At 35.6% G+C, this 13703-nt stretch overlaps 1 protein-coding gene across 13 annotated transcripts in view; it reads right to left on the bottom strand.

The window, feature by feature from the left end:
- Positions 1 to 13703, bottom strand: part of EDA (ectodysplasin A) — a 284129-nt gene that overhangs the window by 210927 nt on the left and 59499 nt on the right. The window contains exon 2 of one of the 13 annotated variants that reach the window (XR_003045331.1): positions 8516 to 8607. The exons of the other annotated variants lie outside the window; for them this stretch is intronic. The gene's annotated coding sequence lies outside the window, so the exon portion shown is untranslated. The remainder of the gene's footprint in view (positions 1 to 8515; positions 8608 to 13703) is intronic. 13 annotated transcript variants of the gene reach the window in all.

Here is a 13703-nt window from a genome sequence, read left to right as displayed (position 1 = left end):
TTCATTGTATTTTATTCTCTGGCATCTTGGACCCTGAAGTCCTGATTATAATGATAGCCCTGAAATCTAAATTTTGTTTCTATGGCTTTGCCAGACTTCTGAAACCTCTGCTCGACTTCTGTCTCTTAGTTACTACTTTTGGTTTGGCTTTTCAGTCTCACTACTCATATTACTTACATTGGCAAATGCTTTGAAGGAAAATGTAGCACAGAATGTTGGGCTCACCTCAATACATCTCTCTTCTCTTGGATTTTGACTCCTAGTTGCTTTGGTAGCTCTCTGATGCTTTCAGACAAGTATTTTGTAATTGTATCCAGATTTTCTAGTTCTTCTTAAGGGACAGTTGGTCTGATACAAGTTAGTCTGTCAAGCCAGAAGCCCAAGTCCCCAGAGTCATGGTTTCTAATTCCATTGATATGCCTGCCCTTGGTTCGTTCATTCATCCATCCATTCATTCCAACATGTACTGAGCACATGGTATGTGTCAATAAATCTGTAAGACTCTGGGAAAACAAAAACTCCCTGTCTTAAAGAAACTCACAATGGAATTGGTGGGGGTAAGACCACAGACACAAATGGTGAAAATACAATGCTGAAGTGTTTAAAACTAGAGGTGTGTAGAAGATGCAATATGGGAGAAATGGAAGTAACTATCTTTGTCTGGCACGAGGTCAAAAAATAATCACAAAATAGAAGACATTTGAGGTAAGTCAGGAAGAATATGACTGATGAATGAGAAGTTAGAGAGAGAAAAGAAAGGCACTTCAGTAGGAGATAACGTTATTTATGTAAAGATATGGCAGTAAGAATGGAAAATTATGATTAGTTTGGTATTGGTGGAGCTAGAAGAGAGATAGGTTGTGGCATGGCATAAAGGAGGAAATGAAGGCAAAGTTCTGATTGTGGAGGGCTCTCTGTCCTAAAAGTTATTGTTCAGGTAGTTAATAGATAATGGCATTCCTAGAGGTAGAAGTCTATCACATGTTCCATTGGATTCGTGGAAAATTTAACAACAGAAATTTAAGACTTCACCAGTCAGTGGCTTATAAATTTAAAGACAGCATTATTTTGCTTACAAAGTAATGTAGTAGGATTACTAAGCAATGAAATAAAATCTTTGAGTCACCTAACTAGTTTATAGAGAAAAGAAACAAAACTTCTAAAAACACTCTAGTAGATACTGTGTAGCCAAGAATTTAAATGATTTGAGTCTCATTTTCTAAATTTATTGGCTCAGTTTTCTATTGCAAAGTTCATCGAGCAGCAAAAAAACTTTTAATTTTGCGGAGAAATTTTGTTCATTTTTGCCTTCAATGCCATTGCCATCAGAGAGCAAGCTATTAAATGCCTACTTACTTGTGAGACTGAATATCCAGTAAGTCTGATAAGATTTCTCCCTATTGCAAATTTAAAAATCTAAGATGCCAGACAACACATACAACTATCCCACAAAGATACCAAGAAAGCAGTATAAAAACACTGAACATCTACATAAACTGACAAGAAGAAGTGTTTACATGATCTATGCCTCAGGGACATGTCACTTCTGTGACACTCAGGTCAGTACAGTTTAATGAAGGAGATGAGATTTCTAGCTCTCTCAGGCTGACAGCCGAGAAAGAGTTTGGCAGACAAAGGAGAAGACATTATTCCAGACACATGGTACAATGTGGAAGTAGTCTAAGCAGGAGAATCCTGCACAAAAGAGAAGAAAGAATATGTTTCTCTAAAAAAAAACAAAGTCATAGATTGGGCTAAAGGAAGAGACAGGGGAAGAGCAGTAGGCTATGAAAGCCCAGAGAGGGGTCATCTGCAGTTCACGTCCAAGGGATCAGTCCCTTAAATCTATATTTCTGCTGGCAAGTTACAATTATGTAATTGAACACAAAGCATCCCCAACCACCATTTATCAATCCTTTATTTCCCCAAAGGACTCAAGAATATTCTACAAGCATATAAACAAACCACATCTAGGAATTAATTTACCAATGAAACATCATTGAGAAAGCATAGTACCCACCTAACCTCTGCACAGCACCATTTCATGATACCAACAAAGAAAACACTAGACCTTGTGCCATTTCAGTTAGATTCCTAATACTGGAATCTAAATTAACCAAGTTAGAATTTGGTCATAATGCCAGTGCTGGCCCTGAAAGGTTAGAGTTAGCAAGAACTTAGTTCCGAACATCTCCAAAAGAATAACAACAATTTGAATTCCTATTCTCCACATGGGAGGAGGTGGAGAGCTAAAAAAAAAAAAATAGGTGGAGGGAAACAGGAAAGATTGAATCCCTGGAGAAAACTCACATCTTTAAGATTACATAATACTGCCCAGAACTAACTGAACTACAGTAGAAAAATTTCAAACACATTCCAACATGCCCCTAATTAAGATAGTTTTGGGAGGTTCCAGAATTATAGGTATCAAACATGAAACCTAAAGAATTCACCAAGATTAAAAAGATTACCAACTTTAACTCAGAGGAAAAACACACTGGAAGAAACAGGTTAGTTAGAATGCATTCATAATGATGTCAATTTGTTGACCTTCATACAATTGCTACATCATTTTAGGTACAATTGTTAGTGATAAACATCTGAATGACAATGGGTTGGGCACTGTACAAAATATAAAATTAGATGTGATTCTTGTTCAGAGTTCAAATCAAGTGTCTTATAAACTTCATTTTTTTTCACCAGAGAAGTATATTGATGTACCATAACCACAAACTTATTTTAAAACACAGTAAGAAATACAGGTAGGACATACAATAATGTGAAATGTCTAACAAGCAAGAATTTTTGCAGCATGTAGAAGCAAGCTGGGTACCCACATGAGGTATGCATTTTGAAGTATTTATGGATGGTTAACCAGAAAGGCTAATTTAACACCTACACATCAACTGCATGGAGACAGAGCTGTGAAATAGTTGCATTTACTACGCAGTAAGAGGACCATCACCAGCACTAGCATAGGAATGCCAATCGCAATTAAGTTAGATGAAATTTCTCAATTTAAAAGATATGCAATCTCCTTCTCCGAGAACTTAAATTTACATAAGCTGACTGGGAGGCTCTCAAAAATGAAATTCTGATTATAAAATTAACAAAAAGAAAAAGAAAAAAGGATAGGTATCAAAAGAGATAGCTGTAAAAAGTTGTCTATAATCCCAGATTTTAAAAATGTATAATAACGTAATAGCATTTATTGAGTACTTACTGTGTCAGGAACTTTGCTACATGCTTAATGTTTACTATCTCACTCAATCCTCATAACAGCCCTGTGAAGTTGGTCCTATTAGTAGTAGTAGTAGTATTTACATTTTATGAGATTTGTTATTTAACCCCTGAGCTTCCATTCATCACACATCCAGAAAGAGATAGAGGTGAGAAACACAAGTCTGTCTGACTCTCAGGTTGATATACATCACTGTACCAATGTAACAAGGGAGACATAACCAATGATGATAACTACAAGAGAGCGACATGTGCCTGCAAAACAATAAATCAAGGTTCAGAATAACCTGAGCCTTAGAAAGACATATATTCGAGGATATCAAAAGGGGACTTCAAATTGCCTTCTGCAATAAGAAGAAATATAATGTTAGGTGACAAAAAGAAAGAAAAAAAAGCCCAATCCTTACTTTATTTCCATGTATCCTCTGTTTAGAAACAAGTAAGGGTACAACAAACATTAGCAGAAAGGAACTGAAAACAGACGCGAGATTAAGAAGCACTTGTCCCAGAATAATCACATTCCAGGATACTGGAAAGACCTTGGGCTAAGATTTCCAAACCGCTGTCTAGACAGAATTGTGAATAATGTGAGAGGGACAGAAGTCTGGAGAAAGGCAAATGTAGTCTTGATTTTCAAAAAGAAGAAAGTCATGTTTGCAAGGTAAAGTACATTTAATCTCAATTCTAAGCAAGTTGTGTAGAACAAATTATTAAAGAAGAAGGAGGACTTCTGATCTGGGCAGAATGATGTTTTTTCTCTTCTCATACCAGCTAAGCACAACTATAAACGCAATAGAGAAAGTCTGCTCTGACCCGGAGTCTCCAGATCCTCCACCCTCACAAGAAAGGTCAGCCTAGGTAGACTCATTCTTCTCCAGAATCTAACAGGAGCTCCTCTGACAACATTAAGTAAGTCCAGTATTACCAGTACAGAGGATCAGTTGGGCCTAAAAGAGTTGTTGATTCAATTCCAATGTGTGGGTTAGGGAGTTATTTGCACACCAACAATTCTCCAACACCAGCAGGGTATCCAAGAATTCAACTTAATTCTGACACTATCTACCTGGAGAAAACATCAGATTCCACAAGTTAAGGGTTCAGTCTTACAAGACTACTCTTCCTTACTTCAGATGTCAGTTGCAAGTCCAGGTTTACCATTGGTGCTTTTGACCAACCAGCTCTATAGATCAGATATTCCAATGACCTATTCCTTAAATTCGATTAATTTGCTACAGCAACTCACAGAACTCAGATAAACGTTTTACTTACTGAATTACAGGTTTACTATAAAAGGATATAACTCAGGAACAGCCAGATGGAAGAGATACATAGTAGGAGGAAAGGATGTAGAGTTTCAATACCTGCTCTGAACATGCTACTCTTCCTGAATCTCTATATGTTCACCAACCTGGAAGCTCTCTGAACCCTCTCCTTTTGAGTTTTTATGGAGGCCTCATAATTGATTGAATCATTGGCTATTGGTGATTGATTCAATCTCCAGCCCCTCTCCCCTCCCCAGAAAGCAAGGGGTAGAAATGAAAGTTCCAATGCTCTAACCATGGTTGGTTCTGCTGGCAACTAGCCCTGATCATTAGGTGCTTTTCAAAAGTTACCTCATTAACAGAAACGCAATTGTGGTGGAAAGAGGCTTGTTATGAATAACAAGACACCCATTTCACCTTAAGGGCTCTGAAGCAGTTATAGGACTGAGGATAAGAGACCAAATATCATAACAAAAGAAGTTCACATTGCTCTTATCACTTGGGAAATTCCAAGGGTTTGAGGATCTATGATCCAGGAACCATAGATTAAGACCAAATATATATGGGAAATATATTTGAGTCATCTGAATGAACAAATACCCATTTCTTATAAATCATAATATTCCCAGAGCCTAGCCAGAAATAAGTAGCCAGCATAGGTACTCTAATTCCTCACCAGGTCTGGGACTCTCCTTGCCTATACAGAGATACTGAGGTTGGCAGGCAGGGCACATGAAAGACCCAGCTACAGCAGGCAGACTGGTCTGAAAAGCTTCTTTATCCCTATGGTCCCCAAATTCTCCACCTCCACTCAAATACACTAGTAGTGAAGATGGAACCAGAAATGGGACTCAAGTCACAAGAAACATTCGATTCCAGGAAGGTTCTGTATCTCACAGACCCAATACTCTCCTCCCCTGCCCAGAGACAATGGGCCAGTGTCGGGTGGGGGACACTAGTGGAGAATCCCACTGTGCCCTTCCTTTATTAGAGACATCTAGTGGCAGGTCTGGGCAAACCCTTTCTGCCCTGTCAGGCATCACCAGCAGAGACCAGTAGGAACCTCAGCAGTACCAGATAAACCAAGCAAACAAAAACAATACCAGAAAGTCTACAAAAATCAAACTGCCATTCTAACTACTACCCACAAAAGTAGGCCAAGACTCACATACTAAACCTAAATAAAGCGCTGTCTACTAAAATAAAAAATTTAAATAGGACCCAGAGTCTCCTAATGTGATAGATACACATCCATAATAAAGTCAAAAATCACCCATCATACCAAGAAACAAGAAAATAACAACCTGAAAGAGAAAAGACAATCAATTGAGGCCAACACTGGGACAAATCAGACATTGGGAATATATGACAAGATTTTAAAGCAGCCATCATAAAAATGTTTCAAATAATCAATTATGAATTCCCTTGAAACAAATGAAAAATAGAAATAGGAATTGTTAGAAAAAAAACAAGTAGAAACTATAGAAATAAAAAATATAATGACAAATAAAAGATTGCTGGAAGGCTCAATAATATAATGGAGATGACAAGGGATAGGATTAGTGAACTTGAGGACAGAATAGTAGAATTCATCCAGTCTGAACAACAGAGAAAACATAGACTGAAAAAATATGAACAAAGCCTCAGGTACCTATAGGACAATAACAAAAGATTCAATACTTGCATGATTGGAGTCTTGCATGAAGAGAGTTAAAAGAATGTGGAGATGAAAGAATATTTGAAGAAACAATGGTTAAAATTTCCAAAATTTGGCAAAAGACATACATCCAGGAAGCTGAGCAAACTCCAAACAGGACAAACTCAAAATAAATCCATGCCAGGACACACGGTAATTAAATTTTTGAAAACTCAGGACTGAATAAATATCTTGAAAGCAGACAAAAATAAATGACACTTTAGCTATAGGAGAACACCAATTCAAAAGGCCAAGGATTTCCCTTCTGAAACCACGGAGGCCAATATAACGTGTCACAGTATTTTTCAAATTCTGAAGGCAAACAAATGTCAACCATGGATTCTGTATCTGGTGAAATGACCCTTCAAGAGTGAATAGGAAATAAACATTCTCAGATAACAAAAAACTGATCAATTTATTGCTAGCAGATCTACTCTGGAAGACTAACCAAAAGTTGTTCTTCAAACACAAAACAAATGATAAAATAAGGAACCCTGAAACATCAGGAGGAAAAAAGGTACAATGGAAAGAGCAGACAGATAAGTAGCACAACAGACTATCCTTTTTCTCATGAGTTGTGTAAAACTTATTTGATGATTTAAACAAAAATCATTAACATCATCCGATATTCAAGACGATACTTAAATGTGGGGAAGGTAAAGAGACCTAAATATAAGTGAAGTTTCCAAACTTCACAGAAAATAGTAAAATGTTACCAGTAGACTGTTATAAGTCACATATGTATATTGTAATCCTCAGAGCAATCATTACAAAAATTATATAGAGATGTACTCAAAGACACTATAAGCAAATCAAGCTAAAACTGTTCAAGTGACTCATGGGAATGCAAGAAAAGAGAAACAGAAGAATGAGAATCACAGAAAACAAAAAGATAAAATGAATAATAAAATGGAGAACTTAAGCACCGTCAATATACATATTGTCTTAAATGTAAATGGCCTAAATATAATAATCAAAAGACAGAGATTTACAAAGTAGATAAAAATACATGACCCAACTATACATATCTTTTTTTTTTAAATTTTTAATTACAGTTGGCATATGATATATTAGTTTCAGGTGTACGATATAGCGATTAGACATTTATATAACTTACAAAATGATCACTCTGATCAATCTAGTACCCATCTGACACCATATGTATTTATTACAACATTACTCACTATATTCCCTATACTATACTTTACATCCCCATAACTATTTTGTAACTACCAATTCCAACTATATATTCTTCACAAGAAACTCACTTCAGATTCAACAACATAGGTAAGGTGAAAGTAAAATGATTGAAAAAGATATACCATACAAACATTACTTTTTTAACAGAAAAAGCAAAACTGACTATATTAATATCAGATAAAGTAGACTTCAGAGCAAAGAAAATTACTACAAACTAAGAGGGATATTACATAATGATAAATGATCAATCCACCAGGAAGACTTAACAATTCTAAATGTGTGTATAGTCATGCACCGCATAATGATGTTTTGGTCAACCATGGACCATATACAGCTATACAATGGTGGTCCCATAAGATTATATAATGGAGCTGAATTTCCTATAAGAAATGGATATGTGGTTCAGGAGGAATCTTTTTCTCTTTGATGGGATCAATATCTGTGGTGCTTGGCAAGGTTCCCTCTTACTCACAGGATCTCAATTTTGAGTGCACAGATGACATTTCAATCAGTCAGCCACTGATCTGTTTCAGCACAGAGGAACCTGTGCCCAAGTGCTACATATTCAAAGGACACTGTAGCCCTTCCAGATCTAGCTTTATGGTCTTCAGAGTACACTGCTGTAAATTCTTTGTTAGGGACCTGAAATTCTATACAAGGGCACAGATCCACAGGAGCTACCTTGACAAGTATTCAGTGCAACTGCTACTTTGCTTTCTGTGGTAGTGTGGAGCCAGCCTGTCCCTGTACTTTGAAAATATTTTCAGGTTGTAATTATGTAAAGCATAGATAAATTTTATTTCTATCAACTCAGTGCTAGAGACAGGCCTTTGTGTCAGATAGGGTCAATGGAACCAAAAACAAATTTCCAAAGTCAAAATATTGAGTCTTCATTTCTATACCCTCTCCATGTTAAACATCCTATTTTTTAAAAAAATAAATATCACAAAGTTCCTTAATGTGACCACTGCTCCAACATGTAATAGCCAAAACCACATTGCCATAACAATCCTCTATGCTCCTTTACCACTCCGTCTTGATTTCTTATTCCTACTGATCCTCAGGCCACCTTTTACTCCCTCCTGACAAGTCACTATTATAATGATCTAAGCCTTACCCAGCCAGTTTCTCCTTGATATTTCCAATCAATCCAGCCCACATCCCTGTTCATGGAGCAGCATTGACAGCTTCGGTGTTCTATTTCTGACCCTGTTGGAAGGAAGCAGGGGGAGGACTTGTGGGACAGTGTTTATAAAGTCTATAGTAGTGCATAGTCATGTCCTAGGCCTTCACATTCACTCACCACTCACTCACTGACTCACCCAAAGCAGCTTCCAGCCCTGCAAGCTCCATTCCTAGTAAATGCCCTATACAGGTGTACCTTTTTAAAAATCTTTTATACTGTATTTTTACTGTAGCTTTTCTATGTTTAGATATGTTTCGATACACAAATACTTACCATTGTGTTACAATTGCTTACAGTATTCAGTACAGTAACATGTTGTACAGGTTTATCACCTAGAAGCAATAGGCTATCCTGCCTAGCTTAGGTGTATAGTAGGCTATACCATTTAGATATGTAAATGCACTCTACGATGTTCACACAACAATGAAATTGCCTAATGATGCATTTCTCAGAATATATTTCCATTGTTAAGCGATGCATGACTGTACAGCAAACAATAAAATATCAAAACACATGAAAAAAACCCTGATAGAACTAAATATAGAAATAGAAAAATCCAGGATTATACTTAGGGACTTAAAATACCCCACCTTCAGCAGCTGATATAACTGCAAGAGAGAAAATTAACAATGACATAGAAGATCAGAAAAATACAACCAACAGAATCTAATTTCTATATATAGAACTTTCTATTTAACAACAGCAGAATACAGATTTTTTCAAGTGCTCATGCAACTGACCATATCCTGGCCTGTAAAATAAACCTCAACAAATTTAAAGGAATTAAAATCATACAGTATGTTATCTGATCATAGTGGAATTAACCTAGAAATCGATAATAGACAACAGGAAATCTCTAAGCACATGGCAGTTAGAAAACACACTTCTACATAATGCATGACTAAAACAGGACATAGCAAAGGAAATAAAAAACGCATAGAACTGAGTGAAAATGAAGATACAACGTAGCAAAAATATCTGGGATGCAGCAAAAGTAGTGCTGAGAGGTAAATTTATAGCACAAAAATGCTATAAATTAGGAAACATGGGGGAAAAAAAGAGCAGAATAAACCTAGGGGAAGAAGGAAAGAAATAAAAATGAGAAGAAGTCAATGAAAATGGAAATAGGAAGATGAAATTAAAAATTAATAAAACTCATTCTTTGGAAAAAAGCTATTAAATTGACAAAACTATAGCAAAATATACACAAGTAAAGAGAGAAGACACAAATTACCAGCATCAAGAAACAGACTATATCACTAAATCTTATAGCGATTAAAAAGATAAGGTAATGCTAAGAATAACTTTATAATCATAAATTTGACAACAAGAATGGGACAATTCTTCTCAAATTACACACTACTATCCTCAACCAAGATGAAATAGACAATCTGAATAGCTTTATAACCAACAGAAAGATTCAATTTGTAATTTAAGGTTCCTGAAAAAGAAATCTCTAGGCTCCGCTGGATTCAATGGAGAATTCCACCAAACATTTAAAAAACAATTAATGTCAACTTTACCAAATGTCTTTCAGAAAATAGAAAGAGGAGGTGACACTACTCAACTCACTTCATGAGAGCACTATTAGCTTGATACGAAAACCAGAAAAAAGAATACAAAAAAAGAAAACTAAAGACCAATATTGCTTGTGAACTTAGATGCAAAACTCCTCATCAAAATATTAACAAATTAAATCCAACAATATATAAAAAGAATTATACGCCATGGCCAAGTGGGATTTTTATATGAAAGGCTGATTCAACATTCAAAAATCAATGTAACTCACCATAATCAACATGCTGAAAAAGAAACATCATATGATCATATCAATTGATGCAGAAAAGATATTTGACAAAATCCAATACTCATTCGAGAAAAAAATTCTCAGCAATTTGGAATTGAGGGGACTCGCCTCAACTTAGCAAAAAATATCTACAAAAATCCTACAGTTAACATCATACTTAATGGTGAAAGACTGAATTTTTTTCCCTAAGATAGAAATATGGCAAGGATGCAACATAGTACTGGAAGTTGAAAAAAAAAGGCATATAGATTAGAAGATAGAAATAAAACTGTAGATGCTATGTGTATGAAGAGAATGCCAGTGAAACTACAGAAATACTATTAGAACCAATAAGTGAGTTTACCAAAGTCACAGATAGAAGATCAACACACAAATATTAAGTTGATTTTCTATATACTAAAAAAAAATTAAAAACACAGAAACCAAATTTAAAAACAATACCCAAATTAAAATACAAAAACTAAAATTAAAAATACAATACCACTTACAATTGCTCTGAAGAAAAAGCATACTTAACAAAACATGTGCAGGACATATATGCTAAAAGTTACAAAATGCTGATAAAAGAAATCAAAAACCTAAATAGATGTAGAGATATACTGTGTTCGTGGATTGGAAAATAATCTAGTAAAGATGTCAATTCTCCCTCTATTGATTCACAGGTTGATTGCAATTCCTACCAAAATCTCAGCAAGGATATTCGTAGATGCAGGAAAATTTACTCTAAAAGTTATATGGAAAGGCACAGGTCCTAGAATAGCTAGAACTACCCCGGAATAGAGTAAAAATGTGGGCAGAATCACACTACCACATATTAAGGCTTACTATATAGCTACTGTAATCAAAAGTGTGGTATCAGTGGGGGATGTAGATCCATGTATATGTTTATATATATACTAGAACCTAGAAATAGGAGCACATAAATAGGCTAATCTGATTTCTGACAAAATCAATTAAATGGAGAAAGCATATTATTTTCAACAAGTGGTGTTGGAGCAATGAATATCTATAGGTTAAAGAAAAAGGTAACCTCAACCTGATTTTCACTCCTTATATAAAAGTTAACTCAAAATAGATCATGGACTTAAAAGTAAAAGCAAAATTATAAAAATTTTAGATAGAAGCACAGGAGAAAAATCTTTGGGACCGAGGGCTAGGCAAAGAGTTCTTACATATGACATGAAAAGCATTATCCATAAAAGGAAATATTAATAAATTGAACTTTGCCAAATTTAAAAACTTCTGCTCTATGAAAGCCTATGTAAATATAAAAAGACGAGATTACTGACTATGAGAAAGTATTTGCAAACCACATATTTTAAAAAGGACATATATCTAGAATATATAAAGAACTCTCAAAACTCAACAGTAAATAAAAAAGAACAAGTAACCCTATTAGATAATGGACAATGACGTGAACAGACATTTAACTAATGTGGATATAAAGATGGCCATAAGTACATAAGTAAGCACATAAAAACATGTTCAATATCAATAGCCATTAGGAAAATGAAAACCAAAACCACAATAAGATATCACTACATACCTATCCAAATAGCTAAAATATAGTGACAACACCAAATTCTAGCAAGGATGTGGATGGACAGGATCACTCATATGTTGCTGATGAGAATGTAAAATAGTACAGGGACTCTAGAAAACAGTTTGACAATTTCTTTTTAAAAAACGAAGCATAGAACTACCACATCACCTAGCAACTGCACTCCTGGGCATCTATCCCAGAAAAATGAAAACTTATGTTCATATGAAAACTGTATATGAATGTTCATAGCAGCTTTATTTATAATTGCCCCAAACTGAAATCAGCCTTGATGTCCTTCAACAGATGTATGGTTAAACACACTATGGTACATTTACACCATGGAATACTAGCCAGAGGTAGATACAGGTTTGGGTGGACTTGAAAAATTTACAAATTGCAAGACCTTCTTAAAGAATAAGAATGCAAAATTAGCTATGGGGCCTTGGAAGAGACTTCTGCAGGTGAGGAGCCTTGAAACTTATGCTTCATTAGCCTCACAGTAAATCTACCCCCTAGTCACTGGTTTAGCCCCAGTTCCTAGCATAGATCTCTGTGCATGGTAGGTATTCATTAAAAATTTATTGAATGAACGAATGACAATATATAGTAGCATCAAAGGATTAATATCACTTGAAGGTGCAATAACGGACATACATCCAGATGAAGAATATGATCATCAGGCCTGTTTAGACCACACCTAGAACATTCCTCCTGTTTTAACAATATGGAACAAAAGCCTTCTCTGCTCCCAAAAGCCTCGGTTGGAAACTGTGTACTATGTCCCTCCTGTATTGCACCCTTACCTCCTTGTTTTGTACTGCCCATTCCTTTGTCTATATCTCACACTAGATTTTAAGTTCCATGAAGTCAGGGACTATGCCTGTCTCTTTCATTGTTAGTTTCCTAATTGCTGGCACAGTGTCTAATGGCATAGAAGGCATTTAGTAAATATTTGTTTAATGAAAGATAAATCAGAGAATATCCGAACAAAAGTAGATGAGATAGTGAAGAGATTTAAGACCATGTTTCTTTCATTCAAATCTTTGTTATATATCAAGTCCATTCAAATATAAGATATGGTCCATGCCCTCGAGAAGCTCACAACTCAGAGATGTGTGAAAATACAGCTTCAAAATTATGACCACAATACATGGTGTGGAAAGTGCAACAAAGTAACAAAGAAACAGTTGAAAGAAGATGTTTAGCCTAGAGCAGGGGCAGATAATTCAGGAGGACATGGTGATTTCTGTCCTCTGTCTGAATTAGAAGAAAGTTTATTTCTCCATACAGGGAGGGCACAGGGTAGCTGACCAGAGCATTAAATAAGGAAGACTTTTATAACAACTAGATCAACCTACAAATGGCATGGGCTGTCTCTGGTGAAGGCAAAATGTCCATTACTTACACACATTTCAAGCTCAGGATGATGACCACTTGGTAGAGACAATGTAAAGGTGATTCGCAGAGAGATAAGGACTTGAGCTGGATGATCTTTATGTACATTCTAACCCAGAGATTATCTAATACTTTTGGTCTCTGCTGTGGAAAGAGAGAGGAAAAAAATCTATCTTTTCAAACAAGAATCCTACACTATCTGTCCAGCTCTGTGTTAAGTAAAAGATCAACACTTAATAGAAATTATGTCTCTCCATGTAGTACATGGCAGATGTTAATCTCATCCCCCAAATTTCTTTTTTTTTTTTTGTGAGAGTTCAAAATACTTCTATATACCACAACATATACATGAAGTGAATAAATGAGTTGTTCGA

The sequence above is a fragment of the Pteropus alecto genome, unplaced genomic scaffold (genome assembly GCF_000325575.1).
Source record: "Pteropus alecto unplaced genomic scaffold, ASM32557v1 scaffold312, whole genome shotgun sequence".
NCBI classification, from domain to species: domain Eukaryota; kingdom Metazoa; phylum Chordata; class Mammalia; order Chiroptera; family Pteropodidae; genus Pteropus; species Pteropus alecto.
The sequence above is the reverse complement of the archived record's forward strand: the minus strand, read 5'-3'. Positions and strand labels throughout refer to the sequence as shown.